The sequence below is a fragment of the Physeter macrocephalus genome, chromosome 17, assembly GCF_002837175.3.
Source record: "Physeter macrocephalus isolate SW-GA chromosome 17, ASM283717v5, whole genome shotgun sequence".
NCBI classification, from domain to species: Eukaryota; Metazoa; Chordata; class Mammalia; order Artiodactyla; family Physeteridae; genus Physeter; species Physeter macrocephalus.
Genome location: NC_041230.1, coordinates 50,551,967 through 50,568,260, shown reverse-complemented (window position 1 = coordinate 50,568,260; position 16,294 = coordinate 50,551,967). Strand labels below are relative to the sequence as shown.

Here is a 16,294-nt window from a genome sequence, read left to right as displayed (position 1 = left end):
TGGTTACCAGGAAATTTAAATTTTACAATTGCTTCTGAAGGCTCAGCTTTGTCTTTGCAAATCCTTGGGGCACTTCATCCAGAAGTTAAAAATTTAGGTTATATGTTTTGGAACATAAAAGTTATGTTAGGGCTTCCCTGGTGGCGCAGTGGTTGCGCGTCCGCCTGCCGATGGAGGGGAACCGGGTTCGCGCCCCGGTCCGGGAGGATCCCACGTGCCACGGAGCGGCTGGGCCCGTGAGCCGTGGCCGCTGGGCCTGCGCGTCCGGAGCCTGTGCTTTGCAACGGGAGAGGCCACAGCAGAGGAAGCCCCGCAAACCACAAAAAAAATAAAATAAAATAAAAAGTTATGTTAAAACACTCTTGGACAAGGGGTAATGAAGTAAGGTAAGAAATAGTCATAGGCCTAGTAGGCAAAGACTGTAAGCAGTGTGAGGTTAGAGAGTACCTCTTTTTCCCCACCTTTTATACCGAGCACCTACCACATACACTGGCACAGAGAAGACGCTCCATAATACTTACAATACAATGATTGCTAATATTTTTCAGCCTTCGCTATATGGCAAGCACTGTCCTAAGTTTGTTGTATGCAATATCTCCTTCAATCTCCACAACAGCGCTGTGATGTACTTAGCATGTTATAAGACACATTTTACTGACAAGGGGCCTGACATTCTAGAGAGGCTAACAATCTTGCCCCGAATCACACAGTTAGAATGGGTGGAGCCAGGATCTGAATCCAGGTTTAAGTGTTCTCTGATCTTGACAGAGCTCCGCCTACACCCTTCACGCGGCACTTTGTATTTTTTTGCCTGGGACATTTCTCTGAAACCTGTGGGAGGCTGCTTTATCTGAGTATGGTGCCAGCAGGCAGTGTTTGGAAATTCACACCCCCAAGACCATCACCATAACTGATGAAAACTGCTGTGTGAATACCCCAGCCCTCAGGTCAGATAACGCAGAGGCAAGTGTTCTGTCTCCCACTTGGACTTAAGCAACAGTTGTCCACGGTGGTATCTGGCTTGATAACTCACCGTCCATTAGCTGCCTTCTCTTCTTTGGCTCATTTACTCATCCCCTGTTGGTATTTTTCTGACGTCACCCTCCAAACAAAACTATTTGAACTCAAATCTTTGACTCAGTGTCTGCTTATTGGGAAACTAAACTTTGATACCAGAATGCAAACTCTTTTTTAAAAAAAACTTTTTATTTTGTATTTGAGTCTAGCTGATGAATGTTGTGATAGTTTCAGGTGCACAGCAAAGTGACTCAGCCATGCCAGAATGCAAACTGTTTACCACTGCGCACAGGCTGTTGAAGAAAACTCATTATCATCCCCACCGGTGATCTCAAAGGAGTGTACAAAAGGTTGGAAGCTGTGGAACCAGGGCTTCTCTCTGAATACCAGCCCTCTGAAATGCACCGAACCCAAGGAACAAGAGCAAGAATCAATCTCCCAAGGTTCACCATGTGGCCGGCCTGAGAAACATCAGAGGAACTGAAATAGGAGAGTCATCACCCTGACAGACATCATCCTTCTAAAATCGAAGCGGGGAAGGATGCCATAGTCGCCTATCTGAGCACTTCTGTGTGTAAAGCTTTCCCTTGCCTTGACAGCAGGCTCTGGGTAGATCACGTCTAAGGCAATCATAACGCTGACACCCCAAGTGGTGCACACAGAAAATGCAGATTCAGAACTCAGAATCATTTGCTGGCAATTATGCAAGCAGAAAATCTATCACTGGCCAACGTTAATACAGTTAAACATCAAGTGGTCGAGGGTCGCCTCCAGGCACCTTATGCCTACAATTATGCGTTAACCTTATAATCAGCTAATTCTTCCCTCAAATCCCAGACCAGTAAACCAATCATTCCTGAGGAACTAAGGGAGACGACATTTCTCCAGGGATCCTGAGCTAAGAATCCAAGATTGACTGAGAGTACAGGTGAGTGGAATTCCTGGTGCTTATCAATCTGTGGCTTAGTCTCTGTCCTGGCCTCTTGGCAGGTTCTACTTAGGATTCCTCTGGAATCATAAAGGAAAAATAAACCGTTTCCAACTGCAGATGCTCAGGGTGGGTGAGAGTGGTGGGAGAACTCCCAGAGACTCAAGGTTTGTGGGTTTTTTTGCAAATTCTTGGGTCACTTCATCCACCAGGCAAAGTTCAGGTTAAAGACTTTGTAATATGAACACACAGCACTCTCCTGGGCAAGTGTGACTTAGCGAGGTAAGAACTAGTCAAATAATTCATTCACTCTCTCCTCCCTGTGTCTATTCATTCACTTATTCCCAAACATTTATTAAACTCCTGGGATTCAGTGAGCACTTTGCTAGGTGTTGTCCTGGAGCTTATGGAGAAGCCCTACAACACAGTCATTAAAAGCATAAATTCCAGAGTTGTTTGACTTCGTTCATTCTTGGCTCTGCCCTTTACTGACTGTGCTATTTGGCATTTTTTTCCCTAGCCACTCTGGTCTCCGTTTTCTCATGTAGAGAAATATGGAAAACAAGATGTGCATTGAGAGTGTCGATGTGGGTTCAATGGAATAATACATATAAAGCAATTAGAAGAGTGCTGCACAGGATAAGCAGTCAAGAGTGTTAACTGTTATTATGGACTATAAAAGGTGAGAGGCATTAACAAATCATAATTTAATTAATCGATTAACTAAAATTCAAATTTAACTTGAAAGGAAATCACGGCTCTCTTCAGGAGCATGTAAAAGCTGGGAGTCGAACTTCATCTAGAGGAATCAAGGAAAGCAAACCCACTGAAGGGGCATTTCTGCTTTGATCTCAAAGATGGGTCAGAATTAGCTGGATAAATGGAGAGGAATATAGAGTGGTCTCTTTAACCAACACACACTTTGCTTTCACGTGAATTTATGCCTCTCTGGATTTCATGCAACAGATCTCTGAAACGACAAACAAAACTGCATTTAAAAAAGAATCCAGACTAATTTAGGGCTCCCCAAAAGCTGAATGTCTGGCTGAGCACTAGTGGTAGAGCGTTCGAGTTACTGCTGTTACCCCTTGATTTTTGTAGCAGATTTCAAGTAGTATTCAGCTATGAGCTTACCATGGCTTCAAATTCAATAGCACTGAGTTTGGTGGTGGGATATGCAGAGGCATCCCTCACTGGTCTAAGATGAGCACTCAGACATGACTCCAGAATCAGGCAGCCCCTTCTCCAATATCATCACATGTCACTCCTATAAACATGATACCTGGACATGATTTTCCCCAAACTCTCTTTAACATTTCCAGAATATATGCTATGAGCAACATTCGAAATGCATCTTTAATGCCATGGCAGTAATGGTCTTCCTATATGGTTCTTTTGTTCATTTATGCATTAGTTTGCACTTCATAAACAATCGGCAACCAATACACCTTTGAAAGCTCAGCAATGATCAAGTTTTATGATCACCAAAGGATTTCTATTATGTGAAAATTACAATCAGCCTGCTTATGAAGGCAGATTCATGTTCAGAGAGACTATAAGCACAGGACAGAGCCACATTGGTTCTGTATGAATCCCAGTTTACCAGCTGCCATTTACTAGATGTAACCCTCTGTATCTCAGTTTCCTCAGATAGAGTCTTATATGTTGTCATGAGGATTAAGTGAGTTAACTATTGTAAAGAGTCTTGCACGGTACTGGACACATAATAATTGCTCAATAAATGTTTGATATTATTATTTTTACTATTATTATTTCTATGTACTATGTTTAAATCAATATACAGGATTCACTCATATTCCCAGGGTAGACATTGACAAATATCATCAAAATATTACTTTTGTTGCTACTGTAAAATTGTTCAGTGGATAGACTACGCTCAGAAATATCAGAGGGAAACAGCAGGGATCTGACTCAGGTAAAAGATAAGGAGAGAATTTGCACCTTGGGGTCAGCTGCACAGTAAGCACATCAGGGCCAATTGTGGACTGACTTGTGCTGCTTTTGCAGACACTGAGCATCCTTTAAAATGACAGCTCAGGGATTTCCCTGGTGGTCCAGTGGTTGAGATTCCACGCTCCCAGTGCAGGGGGCCCGGGTTTGATCCCTGGTCAGGAAACTGGATCCTGCATACCATAGCTAAGGATCTCGCACGCCGCAATAAAGGCCCCACATGCCGCAACAAAGACCCCGTGTGCTGCAACAAAGATCCTGCGTGCCGCAACTAGGACCCAGTGCAGCCAAATAAATAAATAAATATTTTAAAAAAAAAGAATAAAATGACAGATCAGGGCTCTGTCCTCTATGTACGAGCCCCTGCCCTAAGCTTACGTATGGATGGCAAATTCTGACAACACACTCTTCATACCTGTTTCTCTTTTTAGCTTCCATTTCCGTGCTGCTGTTCAGAGCCTTCTCTTTTAAAAAGAAAGAGTTTATGTTTATCCTCACAGGTGCTGATTCAAGGGCATAGCCAACTTTGGAGTTTGCTTCCAGAAAAATGATTTTTTCTGCCCCAGACTGCAGGTTGCCAACAGGCAGCATAAGGGATGGATCAGGCCAGCAGATGCGGTTGGTTCAGCCACAGCAGTCTGTCATAAAAGTTAAATTATCATGTTCTATCGAGCACACCTCTCTGAGCTATCCTTGCCTGCACGACTCCCTACGTTACTGCTCCCCGTCACTCAACTTAGTTACAGCCTTGTCTGGCCCTCTAGGGATTTGAGTGTGCAACCCCTGCTTTAGACTTTGGAAATAAGCTTTTCAAGCAAAGAACTCTCCTTGTTATCAGTCTCTAGTTACTTCTCATGATAGTACCCACAGCTATGTGCTCCTGGCTCTATTGCAGTATTTTTGGTCATGTGACTAAGCACTGGCAGCAAAAGGAGGGTGAAAGGATTTTCACCACTAGTCCTGGCCCCTGAAGTGCCCTCTTTTACCCATCTAGGAAAATGGAATAGGACTTCCAAGGTGGTGGAGTCATCCAACAGAACGATCCGAGAAATCAGTCACCGCTTAGAGGACAAGCACCCGGGAGAGATGGTCAGCAAGGAAACTCCATGTGCAGCCTGCGGTCCCTGAGATCTGGGGCTGTTTGCTACACTTGGCTGACTATGCACTAAACCTGGAAAGCATAAGGGCAGAGGGTCTTCTATACCACAGCATCGCAGACTGTTCTAGAGGCCAGAGAGAAATAGAAGAACTGAAGAAAAGCTTAACACAACTGTATTCGAAGCAGCCATAAATAAAAAGAGAGAAAGTTACTGCCACAAATAATTATCTCAGCAGGCTGTGAACAAGCTCAGATCTCATCCTCTCTTAACTCAGCTTCAAAATGGTATTTTCCAAATGAACTCGCTAGTGTTTCCTGGCCCCTTGTTGTTTTCCTTTCACTGACTCACTCACTTTTTGCTGTTAGGGTAGATGGACAGTTACTTTATCCTTGCCACAAAACACCTCCGGTTTACTCTTGTCAAAGTCAGTCCAGTGGAATCAGTTTGGAGGGGCTTAGACTGGTGGAGAAGAAAGGCTGCTATCTCTGATTTGCAGGATATAAAAATGTTACAGCAATGTATCTGATTGATTCTTTATCCTGCCAGGGACCAAAAACCCCGAGTCCTGGAAGGGTTTATAAAGGCACACTGCCTACAGGGAAAGCACAGAGAAAAGAAGCACTTCAAAGACACACACACGTACACACACACACACCTGCATGCGCGCATACTGACGTGTTCACTGTGAGTGTCAGTTCATGTCATCCACGCTCCCTGAGTCTGGTGTTTTACAGCCTCCGGACACAGAACACCTGCCACCTTCTTGGCAATTAATGCACGACACTTAGAAATGATTTTGTAATTCTTGGGGAGATAAAGGGTCCTGTTGTTGCCTTCATACACAGTTTGACACCAACATCCTAGACCTTAATTCTAATTCAATGATAGTATCTTTTCCTCAAATTATTAAAAGGGAAGCTGCATATAACTGGAAAAGCATGGGACAAGAAGCCAAAACTAATCTGAGCCTGAATTCTGACTATGTGGCCATTTCTCTGACTTTTGGCAAATTACTTAAACTTGAACAGCCTCTGTGTTTTCTTTAATTGAGCATAACACCACCTATGCATACAGTTGCTGGGGGACTTTAATGAGATAATGTAAAAAGAAAGGCTATATGGTAGACAGAATAATGCTCCCCAACAGATGCCCTCAGTCTAATCCCTGGGACCTGTGAAAATGTCACACTACATGAAAAGGGGAATTAAGGTTGAAAATCACCTGACCTTAAAATAGAGTGATTATCCTAGATTAGATGGACCCCATGTAATCACAAGGATCCTTGCAAATGGAAGAAAGCACTGAAGACTTAGAGAAAGAGATGTGACATCGAAAGCCAGGTCATAGTGATGTCATGTGAGAAGGACTCAACCTGCCATTGCTGGCCTTGAAGGCAGAGAAAGGGGCCACCAGCCAAGGAATGCAAGAGACTGCAAGAAGCTGGAAAAGGCACCAAAAAAAGGATTTTCCCCTGGAACCTCCAGAAGGAATACAGCCCTGCTGACACCTTGATTTTGCTCAATGAGACTTCTGACCTTCAAAACTGTAAGATAATCCATGGTGCTGTTTTACATTGCTAAGCATGGGGTAAGTTGCTAGAGCAGCCACAGGACACTCATAACATTACCATAGTGTTGGCCCCACAGTAGACACTCAGAAAATATTTGTTCCCTTTACTTGATTTTTCAAGATATAATTTGAGCAAACCAATGGAGAGGGAGAAACAGAGGAGGGAAAGAGGAAGGTGGAGTGGAGGGAAACTGAGAGAGGGAGGAAAAGAGGGAAGGTGAAAAAAGAGTCATGAGATTGGTTCAAGATGGCGGAGTAGAAGGACGTGCTCTCACTCCCTCTTGCGAAAGCATCAGAATCACAACTAACTGCTGAACAATCATTGACAGGAAGACAATGGAACTCACCAAAAAAGATACCCCACATCGAAAGACAAAGGAGAAGCCATAATGAGACAGTAGGAGGGGTGCAATCACAGTAAAATCAAATCCCATAACTGCTGGGTGGGTGACTCACAAACTGGAAAATAATTATACCACAGAAGTCCACCCACTGGAGTGAAGGTTCTAAGCCCCATGTCAGGCTTCCCAACCTGGGGGTCCGGCAACGGGAGGAGGAATTCCCAGGGAATCAGACTTCGAAGGCTAGTGGGATTTGCTTGCAGGACTTCAACATGACTGGGGGAAACAGAAACTCCACTCTAGGAGGGCACACACAAAGTAGTGTGCACGTCGGGACCCAGGGGAAGAAGCAGTGACCCCATAGGAGACGGAACCAGACCTGCCTGCTAGTGGTGAAGGGTCTCATGCAGAGGCAGGGAGTGGCTGTGGCTCACGGTGAGGACAAGGACACTGGCAGCAGAAATTCTGGGAAGTACTCCTTGGCTTGAGCCCTCCTTAAGTCCACCATTAGCCCCACCAAAGAGCCTGTAGGCTCCAGTGCAGGGTCGCCTCAGGCCAAACAACCAACAGGGAGGGAACTCAGCCCCACCCATCAGCAGACAAGCAGATTAAAGTTTTACTGAGCTCTGCCCAACAGAGCAACACCGAGCTCTACCCACCACCAGTCCCTCCCATCAGGAAGCTTGCACAGCCTCTTAGATAGCCTCATACACCAGAGGACAGACAGCAGAAGCAAGAAGAACTACAATCCCGCAGCCTGTGGGACGAAAACCACATTCACAGAAAGATAGACAAAATGAAAAGGCAGAGGACTATGTACCAGATGAAGGAACAAGATAAAACCCCAGAAAAAAAACTAAATGAAGTGGAGATAGGCAACGTTCCGGAAAAAATATTCAGAATAATGATAGTGTGACCTGGAAGACAGAATGGTGGAATTCACTGCTGCAGAACAGAATAAAGAAAAAGAATGAAAAGAAATGAAGACAGCCTAAGATACCTTTGGGACAACATTAAATGCACCAACATTCACATTACAGGGGTCCCAGAAGGAGAAGAGAGAGAGAAAGGACCCGAGAAAATATTTGAAGAGATTATAGTTGAAAACTTCCCTAATGGGAAACGAAATAGTCTCCCCAGTCAAGGAAGCGCAGAAAGTCCCATGCAGGATAAACCCAAGGAGAAACACGCTGAGACACACAGTAATCAAACTGAAAAAATTAAAGACAAAAAAAAATTATTAAAAGCAACAAGGGAGGGCTTCCCTGGTGGCGCAGCGGTTGCGCGTCCGCCTGCCGATGCAGGGGAACCGGGTTCGCGCCCCGGTCTGGGAGGATCCCACATGCCGCGGAGCTGCTGGGCCCGTGAGCCATGGTCACTGAGCCTGCGCTCCGGAGCCTGTGCTCCGCAATGGGAGAGGCCGCAGCAGAGGGAGCCCCGCATACCACAAAAAAAATAAATAAATAAAAAAAATAAAAATAAAAGCAACAAGGGAAAAATGACAAATAACATACAAGGGAACTCCCATAAGGTTAACAGCTGATTTCTCAGCAGAAACTCTACAAGCCAGAAGGGAGTGGCACGATATATTTAAAGTGATGAAAGGGAAGACCCTACAACCAAAATTACTCTACTCGGCAAGGATCTCATTCAGATTCGATGGAGAAATCAAAAGCTTTACAGACAAGCAGAAGCTAAGAGAATTCAGCACCACCAAACCAGCTCTACAACAAATGCTAAAGAAACTTCTCTAAGTGCGAAACACAAGAGAAGATAAGGACCTACAAAAACAAACCCAAAACAATTAAGAAAATGGTCATAGGAACATATATATTGATAATCACCTTGAATGTAAATGGATTAAATGCTCCAACCAAAAGACTCAGACTGATTGAATGGATACAAAAACAAGACCTGTATATATGCAGTCTACAAGAGACCCACTTCAGACCTAGGGACACATACAGCCTGAAAATGAGGAGATGGAAAAAGATATTCCATGCAAATGGAAATCACAAGAAAGCTGGCATAGGAATACTCATATCAAATGAAATAGACTTTAAAATGAAGAATGTTACAAGGGACAAGAATGGACACTACATAATGATCAAGGGATCAATCCAAGAAGAAGATAAAACAGTTATAAATATATATGCACCCAACATAGGAGCACCTCAAAACATAAGGCAAATGCTAACAGCTATAAAAGAGGAAATCGACAGTAACACAATAATAGTGGGGGACTTTAACATCTCACTTACACCAATGGACAGACCATCCAGACAGAAAATTAATAAGGAAAGAGAAGCTTTAAATGACACAATAAACCAGATAGATTTAACTGATATTTATAGGACATTCCATCCAAAAACAGCAGATTACACTTTCTTCGCAAGTGCACATGGAACATTCTCCAGGATAGATCACATCTTGGGTCACAAATCAAGCCTTGGTAAATTTAGGAAAATTGAAATCATATCAAGCATCTTTTCTGACCACAACGCTATGTGATTAGAAATAAATTACAGGGAAAAAAAAGTAAAAAACACAAACACATGGAGGCTAAACAATATGTTCCTAAATAACCAAGAGTTCCCTGAAAAAATCAAAGAGGAAATCAAAAATTACGTACAGACAAAAGACAATGAAAACACAATGATCTAAAATCTGTGGGATGCAGCAAAAGCAGTCCTAAGAGGGAAGTTTGTAGCAATACAATCCTACCTCAAGAAACAAGAAAAATTAAAACAAACAATCTAACCTTACATCTAAAAGAACGAGAGAAAGAAGGACAAACAAAACCCAAAGTTAGTAGAAGGAAAGAAGTCATAAAGATCAGAGCAGAAATAAATGAAATAGAAATTAAGGAAATGATAGCAAAGATCAATAAAACTGAAAGCTGGTTCTCTGATAAGATCAACAAAATTGACAAAACTTTAGCCAGACTCATCAAGAAAAAGAGGGAGAGGACTCAATAAAATTAGCAATGAAAAACAAGAAGCTACGACAGACACTGCAGAAATACAAAGCACCATAAGAGACTATTATAAGCAATTCTATGTCAATAAAATGGACAACCTGGAAGAAATGGACAAATTCTTAGAAAGGTATAACCTTCTAAGACTAACCAAGAAGAAATAGAAAATATGAACAGACCAATTACAAGTAATGAAATTGAAACTGTGATTAAAAATCTTCCAATAAACAAAAGTCCAGGACCAGATAGCTTCACAGGTGAATTCTATCAAACGTTTAGAGAAGAGCTAACACCCATCCTTCTCAACCTCTTCCAATAAATTGCAGAGAAAAGAACACTCCCAAACTCATTCCACAAGGCCACCATCACCCTGATACAGAAATCAGACGATACTACAAAAAAAAGAAAATTACAGACCAATGTCACTGATGAATATAGATGTAAGAATCCTCAACAAACTACTAGCAAACAGCATCCAACAGCACATTAAAGGGATCATACATCATGATCAAGTGGGATTTATTCCAGGGATGCAAGGATTCTTCAATATATGCAAATCAATCAATGTGATACCCCATTTTAACAAACTGAAGAAAAAAAAACCATATGATCTTTTGCTGCATCCCATAGGTTCTGGGTCTTTGTGTTTTCATTGTCATTTGTTTCTAGGTATTTTTAACAAAACAATCCTACCTCAAGAAACAAGAAAAATCTCAAATAAACAACCTAACCTCACACCTAAAGCAATTAGAGAAAGAAGAATCAAAAAAAACCCAAAGTTAGCAGAAGGAAAGAAATCATAAAGATCACATCAGAAATAAATGAAAAAGAAATAAAAGAAAGGATAGCAAAGATCAATGAAGCTAAAAGCTGGTTCTCTGAGAAGATAAAGAAAACTGATAAACCATTAGCCAGACTCATCAAGGAAAAAAAAGGGAGAAGACTCAAATCAATAGAATTAGAAATGAAAAAGGTGAAGTGACAACTGACACTGCAGAAACACAAATGATTATGAGAGATTACTACAAGCAACTATATGCCAATAAAATGGACAACCTGGAAGAAATGGACAAATTCTTAGAAATGCACAAGCTGCCGAGACTGAACCAGGAAGAAATAGAAAATATGAACAGACCAATCACAAGCACTGAAATTGAAACTGTGATTAAAAATCTTCCAACAAACAAAAGCCCAGGACCAGATGGCTTCACAGGCGAATTCTATCAAACATTTAGAGAAGAGCTAACACCTATCCTTCTCAAACTCTTCCAAAAGATAGCAGAGGGAGGAACACTCCCAAACTCATTCTATGAGGCCACCATCACCCTGATACCAAAACCAGACAAAGACGTCACAAAGAAAGAAAACTACAGGCCAATATCACTGATGAACATAGATGCAAAAATCCTCAACAAAATACTAGCAAACAGAATCCAACAGCACATTAAAAGGATCATACACCATGATCAAGTGAGGTGTATTCTGGGAATGCAAGGATTCTTCAATATACACAAATCAAACAACGTGATACACCATAGCAACAAACTGAAGGAGAAAAACCATATGATCATCTCAATAGATGCAGAGAAAGCTTTTGACAAAATTCAACACCCATTTAATCCTCAACAAAATACTAGTGAACAGAATCCAACAGCACATTAAAGGATCATACACCAAGATCAAGTGGGGTTTATCCCAGGAATGCAAGGATTCTTCAATGTATGGAAATCAATCAATGTGATACACCATATTAACAACTTTAAGGATAAAAACCATATGATAATCTCAAAAGATACAGAAAAAGCTTTCGACAAAATTCAACACCGATGTACGATAAAAACCCTCCAAAAAATAGGCATAGAGGGAACTTACCTCAACATAATAAAGGCCATATATGACAAAGCCACAGCCAACATCGTTCTCAATGGTGAAAAACTGAAACCATTTCCACTAAGATCAGGAACAAAACAAGGTTGCCCACTCTCACCACTCTTATTCAACATAGTTTTGGAAGTTCTAGCCAACTACTAGAGCTAATCAATGAATTTGGTAAAGTAGAAGGATACAAAATTAATGTACAGAAATCTCTTGCATTCCTACACACTACTGACAAAAAATCCAAAAGAGAAATGAAGGAAACACTCCCATTTACCATTGCAACAAAAAGAATAAAATATCTAGGAATAAACCTACCTAAGGAGACAAAAGACTTGTATGCAGAAAACTATAAGACACTGATGAAAGAAATTAAAGATGATACAAATAGGTGGAGAAATATACCATGTTCTTGGATTGGAAGAATCAACATTGTGCATATGGTCAACTAATCTATGACAAAGGAGGCAGGGATATACAATGCAGAAAAGACAGCCTCTTCAATAAGTGGTGCTGGGAAAACTGGACAGCTACATATAAAGAATGAAATTAGAACACTTCCTAACACCATACACAAAAATAAATTCAAAATGGATTAAAGACATAAATGTAAGACTGGACACTATAAAACTCTTAGAGGAAAACATAGGAAGGACATTCTTTGACATAAATCACAGCAAGATCTCTTTTGACCCACCTGCTAGAGAAATGGAAATAAAAACAAACAAATGGGACCTAATGAAACGTAAAAGCTTTCGCACAGCAAAGGAAACTATAAACAAGACGAAAAAAAGACAACCCTCCGAATGGGAGAAAATATTTGCAAACGAATCAATGGACAAAGGATTAGTTTCCAAAATATATAAATAGCTCATGCAGCTCAATATTAAAAAAACAAACAACCCAATCCAAAAATGGGCAGAAGGCCTAAACGGACATTTCTCCAATGAAGACATACAGATGGACAAGGGGCACATGAAAAGCTGCGCAACATCACTAATTATTAGAGAAATGCAGATCTAAACTACAATGAGGTACCACCTCACGCTGGTTAGAATGGGCATCATCAGAAAATCTACAAACAGCAAATGCTGGAGAGGGTGTGGAGAAAAGGGAACCCTCTTGCACTGTTGGTGGGAATGTAAATTCATACAGCCACTACGGAGAACAGTATGGAGGTTCCTTAAAAAACTAAAAATAGAACTACCATACGACCCAGCAATCCTACTACTGGGCATATACCTTGAGAAAACCATAATTCAAAAAGATACATGCACCCCAATGTTCATTGCAGCACTATTTACAATAGCCAGGTCATGGAATCAACGTAAGTGCCCACTGACAGACGAATGGATAAAGAAGATGTGGTACATATATACAATGGAATATTACTCAGCCATAAAAAGGAACGAAATTGGGTCATTTGTAGAGATGCTGATGGGCCTAGAGACTGTCATACATAGTGAAGCAAGTCAGAAAGAGAAAAAAATATACTGTATATTAACGCATATATGTGGAATCTAGAAAAATGGTACAGATGAACTGGTTTGCAAGGCAGAAACAGAGACACAGATGTAGGGAACAAACGTATGGACACCAAGTGGGGAAAGCAGGGAGGGTGTTGCAGGGGTGGTGGCAGGATGAATTGGGAGATTGGGATTGACATAAAGACACTAATATGTATAAAACAGGTAACTAATAAGAATCTCCTATATAAAAAAAAATAAATAAAATTGAATAAAAAAAAAGAGACATGACTTTGGAACCCTTGGACAAGGCCATCAGAAAGTCAAGATGTAGAAATAATGCCTCTATGCTCCATTCCTGAGCATAAATAGGCATAGTCTCTTTTCTTTTGTCTTAGCAATTGTTCCTTTGAAATGACGGGGTGGGTGTTTTGATCTGCTGTTATGACAGAGTGGTTGGGTTCATTTTTTTTCGTTAACTCCCGTAATCAAAATGTAAAGTTTCTATTATCTGCCAGGCCCTGGGCTAGATGCCAGAGATCAAGAAATAAACAAAGCCCTTGATAAACTCATTATCTAGAAGGAAAGGCAGACACACAGGCATATAATATAAAATATAATATAATATAATATAGAACATTCTATTGGGAATTAGGAAGCAGTTCAAAGCAAAGATTCTTGAACTAGCCTACCTGGGTTCAGATCCCAGTTTTACCAAGTAGTTGCTGTGTGGCCCTGGGCAAGTTACTTAACGTCTCTGTGTTTTAGTTTCCTCCTTTGTACGATACAGCCATTAATTGTGTCTATTCTCATTGATTGTGAGATTTAATAAGTTAACATAAATCAAAAGGTTTAGGATAGGAACAGGCTCATAATAGGTGCTACATGCTACCTATTGTTGTTATTATTTGCATTAATACAGAGGAATAGGTATTAAGTGTTATGAAAATACAGAATAGAGAACAACACACTCTTTGGATTAGAATGGGAAATGGGACCATGTCACAGATTAGGCCACATTGGAAAGATGACTGATATTTTTCAAGTGGCAAAGTACAAGAAAGAAACTTCCATGCAGGGATCAGGTAAATGCAAACACTAAGGCATGCCAGTTGAAGAAACAGAGAGCAATTTCCGAGGGATAACAAGCTCTGGGTTGTTTTCAAGATTATTTGAAAGTGTTTTGTTTTCTAAAATAGGATTGAATTGACCAGACATGTCCTCCTTGAGTCTGGCTAAACAGGCTAAAACAGAGCCAAAACTTATTCACTCAATGAAGTCACCATTTTTGTCACAATAGAATTAATTTTTCACTCTTAAGATTCCAGGATTAATCAACTAGACAGTGGAACATTTTTAAAGAAAAATAGTGTTTTATAAAAATTTTAGTTAATGAAAAATTAGGAAGACTTGGTTTGTTGGCTCTTAGTAGAAACTAGAGGCTGTACCTGCCCTAGAATTGATGGTGTTTGTGTCTATGAAATTTTGGTAATTAAATTAGTGCCGCCAAACGTCAGTTAAGACCTGCATCCCCTAAGTCCATAAAGGAGTCCTTAGGTGAGGTAATCTTGGGTGAGCCTTAGCAGCCCCAGGAAATTCAGCTGAGCAAATATGAAATACCTACTGTGTGCCAGGACTGGAAGACTTGTTTGGTCTGCATATAAAAACCCTAATTTTATGGAGTCTTATTAAAGGAGTACTTACTTATAGGACTTCTAAGGACTTACTTATAGGAGGCTTACTAAAGGAATAGGTCTGGGATTTGAGGATTCAGCTCAACAGAAGATCAGGGCCTGAATCCATCACCTTGGCCAACCTCTAATCTCAGTCACTACAGTTCCCCAGGAGCTCAGACTTGCCCTGCAGAGTATCTTCAACCTTTTCACTTTCTTCTCTGGGACTCGCTCCTACACTACAGGTTACAGTGAGACTGAGCAGAGTTGGGAAATTCAGAGGAGCTAAGGCTCCCAGCACAGACTTCAATGTTGGCCTTGATGCTGGAAAGTGGCAGCTGGTTAAATGCCCCAACCTGCCTTCTTCCAGACCTAGTCCTCTGAGAGACATTTGAGTGCCACCGAGAGGTCCCAGTGGGTCGAGCCCTCGTTGTCCACAGCAGTGACATCGACGATACCTTGTTACATTGGCTCTCTCCCTCCTCCCCTGCATCCCCCTCCTGCCCCTCACTCCTGCTTCTTCGGTCACCTGCCAAAGGAAACTACCTGTATCTAGTCCTTTGTCTTACGCTCTCAAGGGAACACACCATAAGACAAGCCCCAGGTATTAGTTACATATTGCCGCTGTAACAAATTACTACAATCTTAGCGGCTTAAACATATTTTATTACCTTACAGTTCTGGGTATCAGAAGCCCAAGATGGGTCTACAGGCTGTGTCCCTCCAGCAGGCTCCTGTTTCCTTTCTGTCTCTAACTCTGATACGCCATCTACATCCTTTAGCTCAAGGCCTCCTTTCTCCATCTTCAGAGCTGGGAGCATAGCATCTTCTAATCTATTTGTCTCTCTTTTTCCATCATCATATTGCCTTCTGTTTCTAACTGACTCCTCCCATATCCCTTTTATAAGGATGGTTGTGATTACATCAGGGTCACCTGGGTAATCCAGGTAACAGTCACATGTTCTGGGAATTAGAACCTGAGGACCAGGGGACAATTTTCAGCCTACTACCACCCATGAAAAACTTATATAAGGGAAGGAAAGGTGTATATATAATACAATTATATAAATATTTATATATTTATTTATGGCTATTATTCTGTCATGAGAAACAAAGAAGGCAATCCTGCCATTTTTGACAGCATGGATGGAACTTGAGGGCATTATGCTAAGTGAAATAAGCCAGACAGAGGAAGACAAATACTGCATGGTATCCCATATATCTGGAATCTAAAAAAAAAATAAAAGTCAAACTCATAGAATCAGAGAGTAGAAAAGTAGTTGTGAGAGGCCTGAGTGTGGGGAAAATAGAGATTGGTAAAAGGATACAAACTTTCAGATATAAGATGAATAAGGTCTGAGGTGACTGTGGTTGATA

General features: G+C 41.2%; 1 protein-coding gene across 1 annotated transcript in view; it reads right to left on the bottom strand.

Moving 5' to 3' along the window:
* CDH13 (cadherin 13) overlaps nt 1-16,294 on the bottom strand; it is a 1,052,304-nt gene that overhangs the window by 830,759 nt on the left and 205,251 nt on the right. The window lies entirely within an intron of this gene.